An 11,528-nucleotide genomic window follows, 5' to 3' on the forward strand; every position below is an offset into this window, starting at 1 on the left:
GCACGCTTGGCGTTTACCGTAAATTGAAGGTGGTAGAAGGAAATCTCAAATGTTTGGTTTGATCAAAAGCTATGCTACAAGCACTCACAAACATAGGCAAACCAAGTCAAATGTTCTATCCACACGCGTTCTATCGTGAAGGTTTGTCAAGTATGCGAACGCGGCATTATATGTATAGATTAAGGTGAATGCATCTGTTTTTGACTTTTATGCTTTGTAATTACAAAGTAGTATTGGATTATGCATAATTGTATAAGGTGAAATAACTATGTGCTCTTTTTGTCACTTTACTTTGAAGTTGAATGTATCAATTGGTTTTAGGTATATAATATTATGATTGTGCATTTTATCCTATACTAAGATAACTGCTTCGCGCAATTAATAGTGCTATAGTTATTTCAAGCTTAGACGAAGAATAATTGTATTTTTTGTTATATTGTAAAAATGGCTTATTCTGCTAAAATAATTGTTATTTTAGCAGAATTGCCAAAATTATTCTCATTAAAGCAATTATTTTAGCAATAAAAATGTAATAAAAATATAAAATAATTATTATTTTAACAAAAATTGCTATTTGGAAAAATGATATTTGTTTTAGCAATTTATTCCTGTATTTTCTCCTATTTAACATTGATAGGGCTTAAAGGAAAGTCTATAACCCTATTTATTGTGCTAAGCAGTTTTTTGAGATATACGATTATAAGTATAATAACTTATACATAATATTAAGTTATATAATATGAAACTCATGGTAGCTTACCAAATAATACATAATTATGACTGATAATATATTTATGTATATATAACGCAGCTATGTAACAATATAACTAATTAGTAACGCTATTTGACTAAATTAGGGAAGGGGTATACAAAGAATTGGCTTAATAAATGCGATTATGTAATATATTTAAATACCAAATTCATACTTCATATTCATTCATTCATTCATACCATTTTTAATATTAAAATTATCAAGTTAAGAATTAACATATTATTAATATTTTTGGTAAAGGGAGATCTCCCTATAAGGAATAGTGCTCCAACAGTCTCAGTTCGGAGCTTGTATATATGCAAGATGTTGAGAAAACTTCGATAGCGTGATTCAGAAACTTGTGGCGCCATCTGTTGACGCGTTGCGGAAACCACGTATTTAATATCAAAATAGTGTCCGAATTGGTAAAATTATGTTTTAGTTTTTATTAATGACAATTTAATATTTTAAATAATAGTATGGTATCTTGTCCTACATTTTAATAATACGATCAACAAACTTTAATGGGTTATTGGTTATTTTTCTTTGACGAATTTCTATTTATTTTCTTTGTTTCTCTTAATTTTTATTTAATGTATTAATAATGATTGACTTAATACGGCTTATTGGTCTAATATTCTACCTATATAAAGTGCCATTTCTCATTTTATTTTTACATTATCTCTTATTTTCAACTTGGTTCAATATGTAATGTAAAAAGATCTAATGTCGTTCTCGCTTACACATGATATTGAAGGAGGGAGAGGTAAATAGAAACAATATCATTGTGGGCTACAATTCTTATTGGACCGAATTATACTGTATTTTAAAACGCATTTCTATTTGTTTTCAAGACTGACTAATTAACTTTCAAGTTCAAAATTTTATGATTTTAAAATGAAAAATTTAAAATAAATGTATAATATATAAAACGATTACTTTAGATGTGATAATTGCAGCTAATAAAAGAAATATTCAATTTATTATAAAATGCATATTGATTGGTTTTATTATTCAGGATCTCAAATATTTTTAAATTATGATAATTGGAGATTGTTTTTCATCGGATTATTGTTGAAATTGAGAGAATTGCTTTTGCAAAATCATCAAACATTTGAGCCATTTACGATATGTTATTTTGTGCCAAATTTGATTGTAGACCAATAAAAACTACAGCCTATAGAAATAATTATTTATACTAAAATAAATAAAAACTTTACATTTTATAATAACTCAGCAAATTTTGCCAATTGCTCATGAACATTTTATAATACTTACGGACTCATTGGCCAGTAGAAGAAATGCCAAAATTATTTATAGATTTTTTTTTTTATAAAACTGAACATCCTGTTTTAAACATCTATTAAAACCTAAGTTACAAATATTTTTCTTACAATTATTGTCAAAATATAAGAAACGAAAAAGGGATCTACCATTTTACATACAATTTTGTGCCTATCGAAAATCGGATAAAAACAATTTCTGCCAATTACAAATTGTGAATTTTTGGTCTTTGGTCGGCAAACATTGGATATATTAATTATTATTAATAATAACATGCATAAGTGTACTCAGTTTATTAAAACCTGCTAGAACAAATAAAGCCGGCTAAAAGCAAATTCACATTTGCTTCTCAAAGCATTTAAACTTAGTCCTCAGGGGTAGCGGCGCGTCTGTGGTCGACCTCAGGTAGGAATATCTAATCCTATCTGGGGTTGATTATAGATGTCCATGGGCGGCAGTAGCCACTTACCATCAGGTGGACTGCTCGCCTGCTACTCCTATATTATGTACATACATACATTCTCATATATATATAAATATGTACATATGACATTACATATGTCTATGGCCGTACCATAGACTGCAAACTCTCAAATGAAAAGTATTTAATCAGCTACTCATAATAAATAATTCTTAACTAATGTAAATATTGAGTATTTCATGCATTTCAATTTAGTATCGAATAGAATATATTATAAGACTTCACATAAATTTGTACATATTTATTTTATAATATTCCATTTTTAATAGCGATTTAAAAATAATTTGAATAGACTAAACATGATTATAATAATTATTGTAAATTAATTGTTTGTGTTTATCTATATATAAATTAATGTTAGTATATTCGATTGTTAAACTCCAATTTGACATTTCTGAGTCGTTTTTCATGGAAAATAACCTTATTTTGTTATAACCTGCTCATAGATGGCGCTGTAGCCAATAAAACTTTTTTCAAAGGATTGATATGAAAATCAGTTTTCATAGGTATTTGGACATGGAAAATAATGTTGTATTATTAAATTCTAGCTTCTGCTTATAACAACAGTGTTAAGCGCTGCTGAGTTCTGGTTTGAAGAATATGATAAGAGACATACTTTTCCGAGGCGTTCCAACTCAGTCCTTAAGAGTATCGGTGCATCTGTGGCTGACCTCAGGTAGGAATACCTAATCCTATCTGGGGTTGAAAACAGATGTTCATGGGTGGCAGTAGCCACTTACCATCAGGTGAACGGCATGCTCGTCGGCTACTCCTATATTATATAATAAAGCTTACACGCATATACTCTTATATTATGTACATAAACATACATATGTGTCTCTGTATGTACATATGAACGTGTGTCTCTCCATATGTATATATGAAAGGATATCGTTAGCAGATTTCTGTTAGTTATAACTAACTTTATTTATTACTTAGTAACTATATTTCACTGCCAACAATGGAACTTTCAAAGCATAATTCTCCTATTTGTAATTAACTAAGGTATTTTATTCTTAAACCAGACTTATTTATTTTTAAAAACAAATCTCATTATTACAATATTTATAATAGCTAGTCACTTTCTCCTTTTTACTAGAAATAAACAGTTCTTGATATTTGGAGTTCGTTATAAATTCGGCATTACAAAATCTAACCAATTTTTTTTCGACTTTTTAATGTTTTTGTAGTCAAAATTATTAATTAGTTTGATGGGACATGAATGCAAATATAAAGTGAGCTCGGTCGTTTTTAGGGTTCCTTAAGAAAAATAAAAAAATCGGAACCCTTATTCATTAGGAAGAAAAAGGTCCTTGAAAATAATGTATTTTGTTTTGATTACACACATGATGTGATTTAATTTTTTAATTAACAAAATTCATCTATTCGTTCTCAAAATTATTGTGATACTAAATTTTGCTCAAAATTTTCTCAATTTTTAACCAATTAATATTTATTTACAATTACTCAAATATTTTGTATTTTAAGTACCTTCAAAAATAATTCTATCAATCTGAAAATATAACTAACAATTTTTAATTTAAATTGCAATTGTAATTCATTCCATTAATTTTTAATTTTCATTTACATTTCATTTAAATATTAAGGTGAATTTATATTAATGCTGATATTTAACCGTAATATTATATCGTGAATAAATAATATGATTTAGTATTTTATTTCTTTTAATTCTTTATTTTTATTAATTTAAAAAAGTATCTTCAAACTGCGCAATTAACTTTTATTTAGATTAATTGTAACGGATTATTAAGTTTATATACTTGACGGTTTAAAACAAAGCATTAAAGTATCAATTAATCATAGATTAGTAAAGATACTTCGCCGCCTTGAAATTGAATGAAGCCACAAACGGCTTATTTTAGTAAGTTCTTTTTTTGAATTCGTGACAAATAAAAACATTTTTAGAGAAAATTTACGAATAAATAAGTAATACGTGCGTAATTTACATAATAAATAAATAATTATTTCAAATATTTTAGGGACATTTTAGCACGGAGACGTGGCAAAACTTTTTTACACAACTATTTCAATTCTCAAAACTGGGTACATTTTCTTGTTAGGAGTGAGTAATCTTTACTAATCTATGCAATTAATAAAGTTTAGGTCTTCTGTCAAAGATCTCCGAATGAAAAGTGCTACAAGACGAAAAGGGTTATTCGTCATCTCGCACGACAAATCTCGCCCGATCGGGCGACTTGGCACCTTTCGAATTTACCTAATATTTCTGTCGTCAACTCGCACGACCATAAAAATGTGAGGTAACTTAGTACAGTCAACTACAAAAATCCTTTTTAAAAACGTTTAATATTTTATGGTTGGACTTTAAAATTAAACAAAATGTTATTATATCATAATTTAGATATATTTCACAAATCAACATCTCAAAAATATAAAAACATGTTACACCAAATAATAATCAAAGTAAAACAATATATATTCTCAAAAGCACTTGGCTTGTTCATTAGCTAAGTATAAAAATATGATCAACATTAAAAAATAGAATCAACAATATCACAAAAGCATTTTGACTTGTTATTATCTAAGTATAAAAATGTAATCAAAAATATAAAATATAATCAACAATATCACAAAACCATTTGGCTTGTTATTATCTAAGTTTAAAAATGTAATCAAAAATATAAAATATAATCAACAATATCACAAAAGCATTTGGCTTGTTATTATCTAAGTTTAAAAATGTAATCAAAAATATAAAATATAATCAACAATATCACAAAAGCATTTGGCTTGTTATTATCTAAGTTTAAAAATGTAATCAAAAATATAAAATATAATCAACAATATCACAAAAGCATTTGGCTTGTTATTATCTAAGTATAAAAATGTAATCAAAAATATAAAATATAATCAACAATATCACAAAAGCATTTGGCTTGTTATTATCTAAGTATAAAAATGTAATCAAAAATATAAAATATAATCAACAATATCACAAAAGCATTTGGCTTGTTATTATCTAAGTTTAAAAATGTAATCAAAAATATAAAATATAATCAACAATATCACAAAAGCATTTGGCTTGTTATTATCTAAGTTTAAAAATGTAATAAAAAATATCAAATATAATCAACAATATCACTAAAGCATTCTAAGTATAAAAATCAATAATATCACAAGAGCATTTGGCTTGTTATAACTACTTCTTACTACATACAATAATTGTCAGTACACATCACAGATCACGATTTTTGTTCTTATTAATTGTCAAATCAAAATATTCGAAAAATTATAATATAAGAATTTCGATACATAATTCAATATTTATGTTTCCGAGTCTGAGTTCGGTAATTGTGGTAGCAATATGTTTATCAATAGCACAAGTTTCTTTCTGTTTTGTCGTAATATTTGATCCTTTTAAGTTTAAAGTTTGATAATAATTATCTTCTCGTTGTAAGATAGTCAAAAAATGAGCAATGCTTTTCGGTTTACTGTTTACTTTTTTGTTTATAGTAGCATGCCAGCTCTCAACCATATTTGTAGTACGGTGATGATTGTTACTGCACGACCATTTGTCAGCAAAAAATGAAGATTCACTTAACCATGTTTCTACAAAATAATTATTAAATTGGACAATTGTTTCATCGTTGGGGCATTGAGACATAATGTACAACCAACCGCTGTCAATAAATTCTTTAGGTAAATGTGCCAAAACAGTACATCTTTTTACATGTTTTCGAGCCAGTGCAGATTTAGTAATGCCTACTTCATCAGCCTTTCGCCACAAACTTCTACAAAAATGAAAGAAACACCCACAAATGCAAGTATCTGGGAATAAATCTTTGATCGCTGACATTGCTGCCTGCTCGAAGTCGAGTATAATATTTTTTGGATAGAATTGAGGAATTTGGCTCTTGATCAGGGAAAACAACACTTTGTAAGTTATTTTACTTTTGTTTGGCAATAATGCATAAATCACAGGTATGATGTTAGAATGTGTTTCACTGCTTCCTAAATCAACATGTAAGGTGTACAATTGCTGGAAGGGTTTCAGACAAAATTTAAACGTTCCGTCACATAAAACTGTCAAATTACAATTTGCTAATATTGTTTTACAATTATTACTAGCGAAAACCAAAATTCTATTCTTCGAGCTGTAGTAGTCAGCTAATAAAAAACTTTCGAATTTTTCGGGCACGACAACTTGCTTTAAAGTGTTAGAACATAGTTTTTTTACACCCAGTGACTTATTTCTATTTCGGTAAAACTTATTTTTAACATTTTTAAATTGAGGAATTTTTTGGATAAGGTTGGTTCCTTTGTCTTTTAGCTCAGCAACACTCTGTCGAAAAACACTTGGTATGGGTACAGTATAATCCGTCTTCACTTTTTCCATGCACTCGTTGAATTCTACTTCCAACTCATTTGACGCAAAATCCGGCTCACAGTTGTGTCTATCCTCCCGCTTGATAGAGTTATCTATATTATTTATAATAAGGTTTGCTTTGCATATACTTCGTTTGGAGCATCTCCAAACACAGGATCCGTTATTTTTCCTATGTAAATTATATTTATGGCCCGCGCGAAGAAGTACTGGCTTTCCTCTTTGTGAAATAATTGTTTTCACATCAGTTTCAGAATTAGATGGACCAGATTGTGATTCAACTCCTAAAAAAATTGTTATTATTGAAACCGGTTTTTTGAAACAAATCGTGAATAAATGTAGGCAAAGCAAAGCATTTTTTTTTATAAATTTCGCATATAACTTATTGTTATATATAACATATATTATTTAATTTATGTCTCATAGTTTATTTCAATGCCAGTCAATATATGACAAAACAAGATGGTGGCCACAAAAGCCATATTTTTAAAAATATTATCCATGCTCTGTTAGGACAGTATTAAGATAAAACTAGTAGTAATAAAATGTAAAGGTACTTCATAAAATGATAATTATTTACTTTACTTTGACTAATCAATATGAAAAATGGGCAGATGAGAAAAATTAGGCACTCATTTTTGATTTCATTAAGACATAATAACACTCTGTAAATAAATTAAATACACTTACCTCCAACATACATAAAAAACACTAAAAACACCCACATTTTAATAAAAAAAATAATTCTTATCGCAGCTTAACATGCGCGGGCGCAGTAAAGTACGCTTAAGGGAAGACTGACTGACGTCACGATGCGCCGCGATTTCGATGGAGATAAAGGTTTAGATAAAAAGAAAGAGATAGCGCTATTCTTTTGTGAGCATAAAATTGTTTAGCTCTGCAGTGTAGAAGAGCGCTGTTCTTTTGACGGCCGAAATATTTTTATTTTATTTTTATGTGTACATATATATATATATATATATCTATGAAACAACAATAGTTAGTCAGTAGCTTTATTTTAAGCTTTAATATAATGTCGTTTTATTTGAAGTCATTTTTTATTTAAATTTAGTTTAAATTTTTTTACCTGGCTGTACTTTGTTCGAGCGTGCGAGTTGACGACAGAAATATTAGGTAAATTCGAAAGGTGCCAAGTCGCCCGATCGGGCGAGATTTTTTCGTGCGAGATGACGAATAACTCGACGAAAAAGTGTTACAATGGTAGATCAGTTGTTATTTACTGGAGAATTCGACCAAATATTAATAAGGTTATTTATATTTAATCTGTTAAAATAATACAAAAAATAACGGAAAAGTGCAAAAATGAAATTTTGTAAAAAAAAAAAAACTAATTGCATCGAAATGGGGTTACAGTCATAAATTTTACTAAGATTTTGAAATTATGACGTATTTAGGTTCGTTATTATGAATCAATCTATTCATTCTTTGCTTACCAAAGAACGCCACATGTTTGCTAGGTAGATAGATTATTGATTCTACCTTACAATTACTTCTACCAACACAATTAATTCTACCAACGATAGAGTTATTAAGCGACTCATATTTAACGCATTCGGATATATTTTCCTCAGACTTTTCGTTTTAATTTTATACCCAAGCTTTTTTGTATATATGATGCATGGACTCAATTTTAACCAAATAACACTAAAGTCAATCTGGTTTAATTATTTAGAATAAGTTGTATATAATTCATATATTTTAATTATAATATTACGCCATATTTAAAGCGCTGGTAATGATCTCTGTTTTGTCTTATGGTGCTGTCAGAACTTAAGGGTTGTAACACATTAGCGACATTCCAAGCCACTGTATGTAGTCGACTGCCTTCAACAAACTGCGACCGAACGAGGTCGTGAATGAAATCGCAGATTCTCGCGGCCCTTGCCAATGACGATCGTCGATACAAACTGGTTTAGATCACAGTCGCTCATGTGTTACTTCCCTCAGGATGTTTTTACTTCCAACTTACAATTTCCAAATAAGCTACTTCAAAATTATGTATCGAATGTATAAGCTAAAGATACCGTGAAAATAAAATAATATGTTAAACGCTTTACTCGGACATTGTGACAGAAGCGCTAAGAATAATAAATAATAAAATAATATAAATATGTTTTGCATGCAGGGTTAAGTGCAAATATATATTTATACAACAGCCTGTATATTAGGGCTCGAACACAAAACTGCGATGCGACGCGATGCGAATTCGCAACGCAGAAAATTGCGATGCGAATTGCTGCGATGCGATATCGTGCGGCGTAACGTCTCTCAGGGTGACCAACAACAACAACCACTGTGCGATGCGAATCAATTCGCAAGTTCTTGCGATGCGTCGAGGGAGCTCGCAGATTTTTGCGATGCGACGTCGCATCGCAGTTTTGTGTACGAACCCTTATAAGAATTTCATTGAAAGTTCATCTTACATACAGGATGTGTAAAATAAATAGTGAAAAGTAGCTATATATAGAAGATATTTTTATTTAAAAACGTGTTCAAATATGTTTTGTTTTCAAAACCGTACTAGCATTTTAAATACGAAAGTATTACAACTTTATTTGCCAATTGCATTTGTCTTCATAATTTAAAATATTTAAATACATATGTACTATTATTCCATATTTTTGTCTTAGATTCTATTAGGAATGATTAATCATTTTGTAATATATAGCCATTCTATTGAACGATGGTTCGGCCTCATGCAGTATCTATTTCTTAATACTTGTAATTTCACTTCAAAAATGTATGCATTTATAGAGCAAATCTGTAAAAAATTACATAAATTGGGGTGTAAGAAGTTTGTTTATATCGATGTACAGTTAGACATAGCGCGGTCAGCAGTGGATGGGTGATCGCTAGTAGTACGCTTCCATGCTTCGGAGGGAACATTAATCTGTTTCCGATTGTTATTATTAATAATTGGATAAATGAATAACCATTATTAAATAATAGTAATTTTATACGAGGCCTATGGACGTTACACCAAACTGAATTAAAGCTCTTATATGCCTCTACCAGTTATGTGAAGAACCCAGCAGTGGGATATAAGGCTTACAATGACCAAAGACCTACCATTTAACATATTTTTTCAATGGCATATATTATGACAAATTTTAACATAACAATTGTAATTTTTAAAATTTTAATTTTAAAAAACAAATTGTAAAATTCGTCGAATTATTTTACCGACTTGCTCTATAAACGCACCTTTTAAAATTTGTAATTGTAATATATCTCGAAATAAGTATATAACGATAATCTTAAGGTTTATCTATTCGTGTTTGAAATTAAGAATTCGTGTAACTATAACTAACTGTAACTATTGTAAAATATTTATATTTAGCACAATTACATTTTTGTGATGTATTTGTAAAGCAAATCCGTATTCTTATATCCAATGTCGTTCACAGAACATATATCTAGTTCTTTAAAATTTTTAGTTTCATGTTTTTGTCAAAATTTTTAAAATATTGTGTTTTGAAAATTTACCAAATAATCTGAATGTAGCTAAGTAATGTGAGGTTACATCAAAAGATCTTTGCTCAGCTTTCTTTTTTTTTTTTTTGTTTTTGCGATGGCTTCTCGGTCTTATGACCAATATGCCAATGTCAAGTTGATGTACGTTTAAAAACGGGGAAATTCAAAATATAAAAAAGTAAAGATCAATTAATTTGGAAAAGGACAAGGATCAGGGAAGTTTAGGAAAATATAGATAAATAGGAAAGGAATATAAGTATTAAGTAATTATCAAAGGTTGATATTGTTTGTAGATAAATAAGATGCTAAGATTGAATATATTTGTGGATTATCAAATATTAACAGGGTAGTAATACAAAGAGGAAAAGGAACACGGAGAGAAATAAGGCTTTGCAACAAGGAAGAGCGGTCATAAAGTGGACAAGCTCAGCTTACTTACTTGCAGTCTTTACCCCAAGACAAATAATAAATTATTAGTAGATAATAAATTTCGAATTTGAACTTGGTTACATAAAATATATTGAAGGCATTTTTACTAGATATGTGTTCTGTGGTCGTGTATAAGTGTTCATTCGTAATGAATGATATTATAAAACAATGCAACATTTATTACCATTATGACTGAGAAATGTTTATTGTTTTTATTTATGATTTTTAAATTCTATATCTATTGTAAAAAGAGTAAAGTGAAAATTTAATGAATAAAATTGTCACATTAAAATTCATGAAATATTTAAATTTTCTTACTTGAAATTCTAAAAGAATAAATTGTAATAAATGTTGCATTATTGAATTAAAATGCTCAGTGTGAATATGTAGTTTGTAAAAATTTTGCCAATAAAATTGTAACCAATCATATTTTGTCTATTTTCATTTGGCTCCTCAAAAACCAATAATTAATACTAAAGTCCATTCTATGCTAAGAAATCCTAGTGACTCAGGATTTTTTTCCGTTTTATGAAATGAATCATGGCCAGCTTTATGGACTATGGTCTAATTCTCATTCTATAAGGAAACTGACATTCAAAATTGATATTGATGATAATCATTTTAAATCATGAAACTTATTGAAGTTGAATAATTTTAATTGAATTATAATAAAAATCATCAATCCATACAAAAAAATATTTAAGTCTACTAGAAAAAAAAAATAA

This window comes from Epargyreus clarus, unplaced genomic scaffold (genome assembly GCF_041222505.1).
Source record: "Epargyreus clarus isolate Ecla_fem2 unplaced genomic scaffold, WU_Ecla_fem_2.2 ptg000002l, whole genome shotgun sequence".
Classification (NCBI taxonomy): Eukaryota; Metazoa; Arthropoda; class Insecta; order Lepidoptera; family Hesperiidae; genus Epargyreus; species Epargyreus clarus.